The following is a 14,113-nucleotide window of genomic DNA, read 5'->3' as shown; positions in this document are numbered from 1 at the left end:
TGTCAGATTCTTTTGATTGATGGTGTTGAGTTCTATATCCTTACTGATTTTCTGCCTATTTTTTCTATCAGTTGTTGAGAGAGGGGTATTGGAGTTTACAATTATAATTATGAACTTGTCTATTTTTGCTTTTATTTCTATTAGTTTTTGCTTTACGTATTTTGTAGCTCTGTTGTTTGGTGTATGCAAAATTAAGATTGCTACATCTTCTTGGTGGATTGATCCTTTTCTCATTATATAATGTCCCCCTCTGTCTCGTAATTTTCTATGCTCTGAAGTCTACTTTTTTTGATATTGACATAGCCACTCTTGCTTTCTATTGATTAGTGTTTGTATGATATATCCTTTTCTATCCTTTTACTTTCAACTTGCCTATATCACATTTGAAGTGAGTTTCTTGTACACAGTATATAGTTGGGTCATATTTTTTAAAAAATCACTCTGCCATTTCTGTCTTTTAATTGGTGTATTTAGACCATTTACATTTATAGTAGGCAGAATAATGGCCCCACAAAGATGTCCACATCCTAATCCCTTGAACCTGTGAATACGTCATCTTATATGGCAAAGGGGAATTACCGTAGCAGCTGGAATTAAAGTTGTTAATCAGCTGTCTTTGACATGAGGATACCTGCATTATCTGGGTGTGCATAGTGTGATCACATGGGTCCTTAAAAGTGGAAGAGAAAGGCAGAAGAGGAGGTTAGAGTGATATAATGTCAGAAGATTCAACTCATCTTGGCTAGCTTAGAAGTTGTAGGAAAGAGCCACAAGTCAAGAAATGCAAGCAGCCTCTAGAAGCTGGAAAAGGCAAGGAAACAGATCCTATATAGCCTTCATAAAAGAATTCAGACTTGGTAACTCCTTGATTTTATCCCAGTGAGACCTGTGTCAGACTTTTAGTCTATAGAACTGTAACGTAATAAATTTGTGTTTTAAAGTTGCCAAGTTTGTGATGATTTGTTACAGTGGCAATGGAAAACCAATCCAACACTTACTGTTATTATTGGTATATTAGGGCTTGTTTCACTTTTTTTTTCTGTCTTCTGTTTGTTCTCTTTGTTTTTCATTTCTCTGTTTTCTTTACCTGACTTCTGTGGGTTATTTGAATATGTTTTACGAATTGCATTTTATTTGTATAAAGTGTTTTTGAGAGTATCATATTAGATAGCCATTTTTTAGTGATTGCTGTAAGTATTTTACTATGTATATCTTACTTCTCACAGTCTACTGTTGTTGTCATTTTACCCTCTTCCATTTATAATTGTCTTAAATATTTCCTCTACATAAATTTAGAACCACATCAGATAGTGTTACACTTTTACTTTAAACAGTCAGTCATAATTTAGAAAACTTAAGAGGAGAAAGAAAAGCTATTGTATTTACCATATTTTTGCTTATTGTGTCTTTTCTTCTATCATGAGGTTCCAAAGTTTCCTCCTTTAATGTTTCCTCTATGTTTAGAGAAACTCCTGTAGCCATTCTTTTAGAGTAGGTTTTTTGCTGGTGACAAATTCTCTTAGTTTACCTTCATCTGACAATGCCTTGATTTCCCCTTCATTTCTGAAGGATATTTTCAATAGGCATAGGGTTCTAGGCTGACAGTTTTTTCCCATTAGCACTTGAAAAATGTTGTACCTCTTCCTTCTGGCCTCTATGGTTTTTGATGAGAAATCTGCTATCATTTAAATTGTTTTCCCCATAGGTATGTTTTTTTTCCCCCCCTATGGCTACTTTCAAGGATTTTTCTTTGTCTTTAATTTTCAGAAGTTTAATGATGCTTTTTCACATAGATTTATTTAGGTTTATCCTGTTTAGGGTTTGCTCAGCTTCTTGAACCCATAAGTTTATAACTCTTGCCAAATACGGAAAGTTTTCAGCCATGATTTCTTTGAGTACATTTTCAGCTCTGCCCTCTTTCTCCTGTGTCCTTCTGGGGCTCTGGTGACACAGATGTTAGATCTTTTGTAATAGTCTCCCAGCTCCCTGAGGCTCTGTTTATTTAATATTTTTTTCAGTCTAATTTCTCACTGTTTTTCATACTGGGCAAGTTCTATTATTCTACCTTCCATTTCTCTGGTTCTTTCCTCTGTGTCCTCCTGATGAGATGAGCTTTCCAAAATGGCTGCTACTTGTGTTTGTATCCCCATTCTGAGTCCCAGTTGCCTCCTGCCTTTCTGGGAGGATCTCGAAGATCAGCAAGTGAGCCTGAGCCAGGGTCCTGGAGTGTGTGAAATTTTGTGTGCATCTGCCCTGGGTCCTGGAGTGTATGAAATTTTGCGTGCATCTGTTATGAGTGAAATCTCCATTTCCCACAGCCCTCTGGCTCTCCTGAAAGTAAACCCCACTGGCCTTCAAAGCCAAACATTATGGGGACTTGTCTTTCTGGTGCAGGACCCCTAGGCTGGGTACTGTATGTGGGGCTTGGACCCCTTACTCCTTGGGGAGAACCTTTGCAATTGTAATCATTTTCCCATTTGTAGGTTGCTTACCCTGTAGTATGGGTCTTGACTATATCACATCTCTGTCCCTCTTACCCATCTCATTGTGGTTCCTTTTTCTATACCTTTAGTTATAGAAGGTCTTTTCTGCTAGTCTTCAGATTGTTCTCATTGACAGTTGCTTCGTAAATATTTGTAATTTTGGTGTTTATGGGAGAGAGTGAGCTCAGTATCTTCCTACTCCACCATCTTGGCCATTCCCTCTGAATACTGCTCATTGAAGCATTTCTATCAAGGCTGCTTTAAAACCATTGTCAGATAATTCTGTTACCTTTATCATCTCAATGTTGGCAACTATTTTTTAAAATTCAACTTCAAATGTTTTTATTCTTTGTGTGATGTGTGATTGTTTTGATCGGAATCTGGACATTTTGCATTTTATATTATGAAACTCTGGCTCTTATTTAAGCCTTCTGTTTTATCTGGCTTTCTTTGACACTGCTGTGGCAGGGGAAGGGATTGCACCAATTGCTATCAGATGGAGTTAGAAGTTCAGGTTCCTCTTAAGTCTCTTTTGACACCTGAGTGGGGAGACTTTTATTGCTAGGCAGGGGTGGGAGTTTTGGCTTACTGTGTAGTCTCTATTGAGACCACAGTAGAGGTGGTCTTGATATAGTGAAACTCCTGACCTTCTACCAGGACCCCTCTGATATTACTGCAGTGGAAAGGAGGAGGGGTGCCTCATTATTGCTGGGAGGGGGTGGAATTCCAAGCGCCCAGTGGTTTTCACCGACACTGCAGGAGAAGCTTTTTCCTAGCCAGGGGAGATGAAAGTCCCAGCTCACTACTTGATGCTGTCTGACTCCACCATGGCAGGGGTGTTGGGGCACCTCATTACAGCCTCATGAGGGTAGAAATCTAGGCTCCACTCTTGGCTTTTGCTGGTGTGGGGGTGGGTATGGGTGAGGCCACAATTTTTTCTGTGGTATTTGTCTACAATGGAGCAGTTATTATCTAAAAGTATTCTCTCTTTTTAAGTTGCTCCTTCCCTCGTCCTTTGGCTAGAGAGAGCAGGCTTTTGTTGGGGCTTATTTTTGTTTGTGACCATTGGTGTTTCTAGGTTGTCATATTCTTCTTCTTCTTATGTTTTGGCCGTGCTGTGTGGCATGCAGGATCTTAGTTCCCCGACCAGGGATCGAACCTGTGCCCCTGCAGTGGAAGCACGGAGCCCTAACCACTGGACCACCGGGGAAGTCCTGGGGTTGTCATATTATTTAACTTCAAGTCGAGTATGTATGAAGCAGAAAGAAAACCCAGAAACTCACCATTGTCTGTCCTGGGGTCCTAAGGTCCTTAGCTAGTTTGCCACCTTCTCGCCATCTTTCAGAGTCTTCTTATTTTTATTTTATATATAATGTTCAGGGTTTTAGTTGTACTCAATGGGGGGAATATGAAAAAGTACCTCTGCTCTCTCTTTACAGAAGTGGAAATCCCCAGGGGCTCTATTTTTATTATTCCTTTGGTATCTCTAACTGTTCCAAATGCGTATACAAAGTACCAAGCACTTTTTAGGAAACAATATTTGATCTCTTGTGAGGCAGTTATCTGCATTCATCCGTTCATTTGACAGATGTTTTTCTAGGTGTGGAGGACACCTCAGTGGCTTCCTAACTGGTCTTTCTGTGTCCACCTGTGCCCTCCCTAACGTTTATTCTCCACATGGTAGCCAAAACGAGCCTTTATAAAAGGAAAGCAAATCATGAACTTTTCTCCCTAAAATACTTCAATGATTTCCTACCACAATTCAGAATGAATACTGAGTGTCTACTCTGAAAATTCAAGTAAGAAAAAATTCTGGTATGAGGAGCACTGGCGTTCTGGACCTAGCCCTGGCTCTGCCACCAGATAAGGCTGTGACCTTGAGAAACCGTCTCATTTCTCTGAACATCTTTTTCTCTGACTTAAAAATAAGGGAGTTTGGTGAGCATCCCAAACTCACTGCTATTTCTAATATTCGGTGAAGATAAGAGACATGGAAACTGATGTACTGTCTATAGGATTTTTCTTATTTGTGTAGAAGCATAAAACTTGTCTCTGAATGAATCCAGACAAGTGTAAATCTTGTCTCTGAATCAATTTCCTTAGCCTATCTAGGAGGCCAGTTTTATTTGTTCACAGACTATTTATGTCATTCATTACATTAACAAAGTCTTACAATAACCTATCTAATCACTGCAAAATCTGCACATCCTCCCCACTTTGTGTTTGCCATTCCCTCTGCCTGTAATGCTTTTCTCCCAGATATTACTGTGGCTGACTTCTCATCACCTTTGCTCAAGGTCACCCATCACAATGAGATCTTCTCTGATACTACCCTATTTTCAACTGAATTCCTGCCCCCTTCCCTAAACCTGAAAATCACTGTCCTTTTTCCTGCTTTATTTTTCTCCTAAACACTTACCACCTTTATAGTCTATAGATTTTATTTATTACTTATATTTTACTTATTTTATTTATCTATCTCATTCATTATATTCTTCCTTCTTCTAGAATGTAATTTCTAGGATTGCAGAGGTTATTTTTTAATGTTTCTTAAGTGCTATATATCCAAAAATTTTAAGAGTACCAGGTGCTCAAATATATTTGTTGAATGAATCTTAAATTCACGTCTAGTTGTGAATCTATTTTGTCATTGACATTAACAAAGAGAGAGGAATGGTTGAAGTCCTTAGATCCTTGTTTTCATCAGCCTTAAGCTTTGTTTGCATATATTAGTCACCCAGCACATTGAATGAGGTTTCTGAAGGTGCATTTTATTTAACTTCAGTATCAAATTAACTTGAGGAATCAGATTCCAATAGCACTTGGAACACAGGAGAACAATATTTAAGCCAACAAAATGCACAATATTAGAACTGTCTACCGAAGTTACCAAGATTTTATATGTTGGAGTATGATCTCATGCAAAATGAAAACACTGATTCCTGCAGCACATAGTATTGTTATCAAGACCAGCTCATTGGGGCTTCCCTGGTGGCGCAGTGGTTGAGAGTCTGCCTGCTAATGCAGGGGACACGGGTTCGAGCCCTGGCCTGGGAAGATCCCACATGCCGCAGAGCGGCTGGGCCCGTGAGCCACAACTGCTGAGCCTGCGCGTCTGGAGCCTGTGCTCCGCAACGAGAGAGGCCGCGACGGTGAGGGGCCCGCGCATCGCAATGAAGAGTGGCCCCCGCTTGCCACAACTGGAGAAAGCCCTCGCACAGAAACGAAGACCCAACACAGCCAAAATCAATCAATCAATCAATCAATCAAACATACACATCTGATTCAAGATCCTCATTAAAAAAAAAAAAAAAAAAAAAAGACCAGCTCATTTATGTGGCTATTTCAGCCCTAGACTACTTTGCTAAATGCAGATGCTGAGCTATGGCTGGAGATGTGGGTGGGTGTGCTGAGTCTTTCTCAGCATGTATTTTGCACATGCATTTTTATGGACCCAGATACCTTAGCTGGTGTCCTATCTTCTCATTTGCATCTCCCCTTAAAAATGAATTACTGATCTGTGAGCCAGGGATGGCTCAAAGGGAGAGCTGGAACTATTATCTTAATGTGCTTTGAAGAGGGATTAATCCTATTGTTAATAATTCTGAAATGCCAACTAGAAAGGAACATTTTGTTTGAAGATACAAATGTTCAAATTTTCAGTCTGGCCACCAGATTTGAGTCTGGTGAACATCTATCTTAAGAGTGTAAGAAAAAAGACTCCTTTAAAAAATAATGAATCTTGATTTCTTTTATGCCAATTTTTCTGACGAGCTCAACATTCTTACTTAGCAGTGCCTAGCCAAATCTTACTATGAGACGTGTAGAAAAGATAAAGAACCTGAAGCTTGGGGCTGCGCCTTTGGCTTCCTTCCAATTATTCTGGGTCTGTGTAGGTTTCTGCTGAGTTTTCTGTAACAAGTGGGGCCTGACATTTCCTTAGCCTATCCAGAAGGTCAGTTTTATTTGTTGCACAGACTGTTTATCTCATTCATTACATTAACAAACGTTGGGATGAGAAACAAACTGGTCTGGACAGAGGCAACCTTCGTAATTCATGTTAGCATATGAGACAAGGTTGCAACATCGCCACTCTTTACAAAAAAACAAAAAGCAAAACAAAGAAGCTCCAAACCAAACCAACCAACCAAGCAAACAAAAAGTCCTCTTCTATGGATTTTGCAGAATCTCCAACTTGTCTTATGCTCCCCTTCAGTCAGAACGACTTTGCTCATCATGCATTGCAGACAGTGAAGCTTCAGTAGGATTTACCTTCTTGTTTTTTTATTTTATGGAGAATGAGGTCATGTAGAAAATGTCGTACATCATTTGAAAGAAGACAGATTGGAAATAGAAGCCATCACTAAGCCCTGAAACATGAAATCCTGAGCCTGAACGGTGGCTTAAAAATTCATCCCCTCTTAGATAACCTGACTCGATAAAGCTAGACTGGTGAGAATCTCACGTACGATATGCTGTGTTTATAATATTAAAGGTCACTTCCTTTACTTTTCTAAACATGTTTTTCAAATTGGTTTCAAGTTGATCCAGCTGCCTCTAGCGGAGTATATCGAAAGCATAACTGCCCTAAATATGACAGATAGCCAGCAGCTGTTGTTGAGAAACTGATGCTGCATTGGAACTGTCTCAACAGCAAACTTGTGCTTTGCAAAGGCCACATGCTCTGAAATGTTTGTCTTTGTGATAAGCTTTTGCATGAGGTCTCTCCTGATGGTAACACTGTGAAGGTGTATCTGCTATCTTCAGTTTTTGAATTATAAATCTTTCCAAGAAAGCAAAGTAAACCAAGAGATGTTATATACATTTATCAGTTCAGGTTCCGCATTTTCTGCACTGATTTCATAGATATATTTGTTTCCTACACCATATATCACAACATGGACTGTATTCTCAATAGATATTAACTATGTACATTTGGATTTAACTTACGATTTTTGGCCTGATGAATATATTATTTCCAGGTAGGTAGATAATATGGCAATATATAACGTTAAGTGGGTCTTTGGGAAGAAAATCGAATTTATAAAAATAATCTAATCCATGTAGATATTTTCTAGCTCATCTTGGTGATCTTTTAATCCAAGCTTTTTCTTAAATACTGTATTTGCAATTTAAGCACTGCCACATGCTGCCACTGCTGTTACAGAGATACATTAGATTGATAGAATGATGCTGCATTCTTTATGACTGAAGAAAATAATGACTTCCTCTGTTCTCTCTAATCATGATTTTATGGTTTGTTTTCCAAAATACTGCATACTTGACCGTAAAAGGGTAAAAGACTGCACATTTCATTTAACGAGTAATAAAAAGTTGGTTTCTCATTTTGAATTTAAACCTATGGTGAATACATTTTACTATAAGATATTTTCATTATGATCACCAGGTCTCAGACAATTCTGGCTGACTCTGGCTGCTTGAGTACTGTATGTCTCAATAATTGAAAATAGATGCAGTGGACTTTGACCTATTTTGCTTTCTGTGTCTCCAAGTTGAAAACTACTTTTTAGTCTTCCATGAGGTTTCAGGAAGCCACTATTTCAAGTAAAAGTAAAAAACAAAACAAAACTCATGCTTCAATTTTCCCATTCTTCACTGCTACCTTTTAATGGTCCTACCAATACAAATCCTAGAATAAAGGGTGAAAATGTTACTATATGTTGCACCTTGTTTAAAAGGTAGAACATGTTTAATGCACTCCTCTAAGAGAATTACATTGTTTGAACAGTTTTTTGCTTTAAAGTTTATTTATTTTATTCATTTATTTTTTTAACATCTTTATTGGAGTATAATTGCTTTACAATGGTGTGTTAGTTTCTGCTTTATAACAAAGTGAATCAGCTATACATATACATATATCTCCATATCTCCTCCCTCGTGCGTCTCCCTCCCACCTTCCCTATCCCAGCCCTCTAGGTGGTCACAAAGCACCGAGCTGATCTCCCTGTGCTATGTGGCTGCTTCCCACTATCTATCTATTTTACATTTGGTAGGATATATTAGTCCATGCCACTCTCTCACTTCGTCCCAGCTTACCCTTCCCCCTCCCCATGTCCTCAAGTCCATTCTCTAGGTCTGAGTCTTTATTCCTGACCTGCCCCTAGGTCCTTCAGAACCATTTTTTTTTTTTTTTTTTTTTTTTAGATTCCATATATATGTGTTAGCATACGTTATTTGTTTTTCTCTTTCTGACCTACCTCACTCTGTATGACAGACTCTAGGTCCATCCACCTCACTACAAATAACTCAATTTCGTTTCATTTTATGGCTGAGTAATATTCCATTGTATATATGTGCCACATCTTCTTTATCCATTCATCTGTCGATGGACATTTAGGTTGCTTCCATGTCCTGGCTATTGTAAATAGAGCCGCAATGAACATTGTGGTACATGACTCTTTTTGACTTATGGTTTTCTCAGGGTATATGCCCAGTAGTGGGATTGCTGGGTGGTATGGTAGTTACTATTTTTAGTTTTTTGAGGAACCTCCATACTGTTCTACATAGTGATTGTTTCAATTTACATTCCCATCAACACTGCAAGACGGTTCCCTTTTCGCCACACCCTCTCCAGCATTTATTGTTTGTAGATTTTTTGATGATGGCCATTCTAACTGCTGTGAGGTGATACTTCATTGTAGTTTTAATTTGCATTTCTCTAATGATTAGTGATGTCGAGCATCCTTTCATGTGTTTGTTGGCAATCTGTATATCTTCTTTGGAGAAATGTCTGTTTAGGTCTTCTGCCCATTTTTGGATTGGGTTGTTTGTTTTTTTCATATTGAGCTGCATGAGCTGCTTGTAAATTTTGGAGATTAATCCTTTGTCAGTTGCTTCATTTGCAAATATTTTCTCCCATTCTGAGGGTTGTCTTTTCATCTTGTTTATGGTTTCCTTTGCTGTGCAAAAGCTTTGAAGTTTCATTAGGTCCCATTTGTTTCTTTATGTTTTTCTTTCCATTTCTCTAGGAGGTGGGTCAAAAAGGACCTTGCTGTGATTTATGTCATAGAGTGTTCTGCCTATGTTTCCTCTAAGAGTTTTATAGTAACTGGCCTTATATTTAGGTCTTTAATCCATTTTGAGTTTATTTTTGTGTATGGTGTTAGGGAGTGTTCTAATTTCATTCTTTTCCATGTAGCTGTTCAGTTTTCCCAGCACCACTTATTGAAGAGGCTGTCTTTTCTCCACTGTATATTCTTGCCTCCTTTATCAAAAATAAAGTGACCATATGTGCGTGGGTTTATCTCTGGGCTTTCTATCCTGTTCCATTGATCTATATTTCTGTTTTCATGCCCATGCCATACTGTCTTGATTACTATAGCTTTGTAGTATAGACTGAAGTCCGGGAGCCTGATTCTTCCAGCTCCATTTTTCTTTCTCAAGATTGCTTTGGTTATTCAGGGTCTTTTATGTCTGCATGCAAATTTTAAGACTTTTTGTTCTAGTTCTGTGAAAAATGCCAGTGGTAGTTTGATAGGGATTGCATTGAATCTGTTGATTGCTTTGGGGTAGTATAGTCATTTTCACAATGTTGCTTCTTCCAGTTCAAGAACATGGTTTATCTCTCTTTCTGTTTGTATCATCTTTAATTTCTTTCATCAGTGTCTTATAGTTTTCGGCATACAGGTCTTTGTCTCCTTAGGTAGGTTTATTCCTAGGTATTTCTTTCTTTTTGTTGGAATGGTAAATGGGTGCGTTCCCTTCTTTTCTCTTTCAGATATTTCATCATTAGTGTATAGAAATGCAAGAGATTTCTGTGCATTAATTTTGCATCCTTCTACTTTACCAAATTCATTGATTAGCTCTAGTAGTTTTCTGGTAGCATCTTTAGGATTCTCTATGTATAGTATGATGTAACCTGCAAACAGTGACAGCTTTACTTCTTCTTTTCCGACTTGGATTCCTTTTATTTCTTTTTCTTCTCTGATTGCTGTGGCTAAAACATCCAAAGCTATGTTGAATAATAGTGGTGAGAGTGGGCAACCTTGTCTTGTTCCAGATCTTAGAGGAAATGCTTTCAGTTTTTCACCATTGAGGATGATGTTTGCTGTGGGTTTGTCATATATGGCCTTTACTGTGTTGAGGTAAGTTTGCTCTATGCCTACTTTCTGGAGGGTTTTTATCATAAATGGGTGTTGAATTTTGTCAAAAGCTTTTTCTGCATCTATTGAGATGATCATAAAGTTTTTCTCCTTCAGTGGTTAATATGGTGTATCACATTGATTGATTTGTGTATATTGATGAATCCTTGCTTTCCTGGGATAAACCTCACTTGATCATGGTGTATGATCTTTTTAATGTGCTGTTGGATTCTGTTTGCTAGTATTTTTTTGAGGATTTTTGCATCTATGTTCATCAGTGATATTGGCCTGTAGTTTTCTTTTTTTGTTACCTATTCGTCTGGTTTTGGTATCAGGGTGATGTTGACCTTGTAGAATGAGCTTGGGAGTGTTCCTCCCTCTGCTATATTTTGGAAGGGTTTGAGAAGGATAAGTGTTAGCTCTTCTCTAAATGTTTGTTGGAATTCATCTGTGAAGACACCTTGTCCTGGGCTTTTGTTTGTTGGAAGACTTTTTTTTTTTATTACTTTATGTATTTATTTTTGGCCGTGTTGGGTCTTCGTTTCTGTGCGAGGGCTTTCTCTAGTTGCGGCAAGCGGAGGCCATTCTTCATCGCGGTGCACGGGCCTCTCACTATCGCGGCCTCTCTTGTTGCGGAGCACAGGCTCCAGACGCGCAGGCTCAGTAATTGTGGCTCACGGGCCCAGCTGCTCCGTGGCATGTGGGATCCTCCCAGACCAGGGCTCGAACCCATGTCCCCTGCATTGGCAGGCAGATTCTCAACCACTGCACCACCAGGGAAGCCCCTGTTGGAAGATTTTTAATCACAGTCTCAATTTCAGTACTTGTGATTGGTCTGTTTATATTTTCTATTTCTTCCTGGTTCAGTCTTGGAAGGTTGTGCTTTTCTAAGAATTTGTCCATTTCTTTCAGGTCATCCATTTTATTGGCATATAGTTGCTTGTAGTAATCTCTCATGATCCTTTGTATTTCTGCAGTGTCAGTTCTTACTTCTCCTTTTTCATTTCTAATTTTGTTGATTTGAGTCTTCTCCCTTGTTTTCTTGATGAGTCTGACTAATGGTCTATCAATTTTGTTTATTTTCTCAAAGAACCAGCTTTTAGTTTTATTAATCTTTGCTATTGTTTCCTTTCTTTTTCATTTATTTCTGCTCTGATCTTTATGATTTCTTTCCTTCTGCTAACTTTGGGGATTTTTGTTCTTCTTTCTCTAATTACTTTAAGTTTAAGGTTAGGTTTTTCATTTGAGATGTTTCTTGTTTCTTGAGTTAGGATTTTATTGCTATAAAGTTCCCTCTTAGAACTGCTTTTGCTGCATCCCATACGTTTTCAGTCGTCATATTTTCGTTGTCATTTGTTTCTGGGTATTTTTTGATTTCCTCTTTGACTTCTTCAGTGATCTCTTGGTTATTAAGTAGTATATTGTTTAGCCTCCATGTGTTTGTATTTTTTACAGGTTATTTCCTGTAATTGATATCTAGTCTCATAGCACTGTGGTCGGAAAAGATACTTGATATGATTTCAATTTTCTTAAATTTACCAAGGCTTGGTTTCTGACCCAAGACATGATCTATCCTGGAAAATGTTCCATGAGCAGTTGAGAAGAAAGTGTATTCTGTTGTTTTTGGATGGAATGTCCTATAAATATCAATTAAGTCCATCTTCTTTAATGTATTATTTAAAGCTTGTGTTTCCTTATTTATTTTAATTTTGGATGATCTGTCCATTGGTGAAAGTGGGGTGTTAAAGTCCCCTACTATGATTGCATTACTGTCGATTTCCCCTTTTATGGCTGTTAGCACTTGCCTTATGTATTGAGGTGCTCCTATGTTAGGTGCATAAATATTTACAATTGTTATATCTTCTTCTTGGATTGATCCCTTGATCATTATGTAGTGTCCTTCTTTGTCTCCTGTAATAGTCTTTATTTTAAAGTCTATTTTGTCTGATATGAGCATTGCTACTCCAGCTTTCTTTCGATTTCCATTTGCATGGAATATCTTTTTCCATCCCTCACTTTCAGTCTGTATGTGTCCCTAGGTCTGAAGTAGGTCTCTTGTAGACAGCATATATATGGGTCTTGTTTTTGTATCCATTCAACCAGTGTCTGTCTTTTGGTGGGAGCATTTAATCCATTTACATTTAAAGTAATTATCGATATGTATGTTCTCATTACCATTTTCTTAATTGTCTTGGGTTTGTTATTGCAGGTCTTTTCCTTCTCTTGTGTTTCCTGCCTAGAGAAATTCCTTTACATTTGTTGTAAAGCTGATTTGGTGGTGCTGAATTCTCTTAGTTTTGCTTGTCTGTAAGGGTTTTTATTTCTCCGTTGAATCTGAATGAGATCCTTGCTGAGTAGAGTAATCTTGGTTGTAGGTTTTTGCCTTTCATCACTTTAAATATGTCTTGTCACTCCCTTCTGGCTTGCAGAGTTTCTGCTGAAAGATCAGCTGTTAACATTACGGGGATTCCCTTGTATATTATTTGTTGTTTCTCCCTTGCTGCTTTTAATATTTTTTCTTTTTAATTAATTTTTGATAGTTTGATTACTATGTGTCTCGGTGTGTTTCTCCTTGGGTTTATCCTATATGGGACTCTCTGCGCTTCCTGGACTTGATTGACTATTTCCTTTCCCATATTAGGGAAGTTTTCAACTATAATCTTTTCAAATATTTTCTCAGTCCCTTTCTTTTTGTCTTCTTCTTCTGGGATCCCTATAATTCAAATGGTGTTGTCTTTAATGTCCCAGAGGTCTGTAAGACTGTCCTCAATTCTTTTCATTCTTTTTTCTTTATTCTGCTCTACAGTAGTTATTTCCACCATTTTATCTTCCAGGTCACTTATCTGTTCTTCTGCCTCAGTTATTCTGCTATGGATTCCTTCTAGAGAATTTTTAATTGCATTTATTGTGTTGTTCAGCATTGTTTGTTTGCTCTTTAGTTCTTCTAGGTACTTGTTAAACGTTTCTTATATTTTCTCCATTCTATTTCCAAGATTTTGGATCATCTTTACTATCATTACTCTGAATTCTTTTTCAGGTAGACTGCCTATTTCCTCTTCATTTGTTTGGTCTCATAGGTTTTTACCTTGCTCCTTCATCTGCTGTTTGTTTCTCTGTCTTCTCGTTTTCCTTAACTTACTGTGTTTAGGATCTCTTTTTCACAGGTTACAGGTTCGTAGTTCCTATTGTTTTTGGTGTCTGCCCCCAGTGGCTAAGGTTGGTTCAGTGGGTTCTGTAGGCTTCCTGGTGGAGGGGACTAGTGCCTGTGTTCTGGTGGATGAGGCTGGATCTTGTCTTTCTGGTGGGCAGGTCCACATCTGGTGGTGTGTTTTGGGGTGTCTGTGACCTTATTATGACTTTAGGCAGCCTCTCTACTAATGGGTGGGGTTGTGTTCCTGTCTTGCTAGTTGTTTGGCATAGGGTGTCCAGCACTGTAGCTTGCTGGTTGTTGAGTGGAGCTGGGTCTTAGCAGTGAGATGGAGATCTCTGGGAGAGCTTTCACTGTTTGATATTATGTGGAGCTGGGAG

The sequence above is a fragment of the Balaenoptera acutorostrata genome, chromosome 4 (genome assembly GCF_949987535.1).
Source record: "Balaenoptera acutorostrata chromosome 4, mBalAcu1.1, whole genome shotgun sequence".
Classification (NCBI taxonomy): Eukaryota; Metazoa; Chordata; class Mammalia; order Artiodactyla; family Balaenopteridae; genus Balaenoptera; species Balaenoptera acutorostrata.
This window is presented reverse-complemented; position numbering follows the sequence as displayed.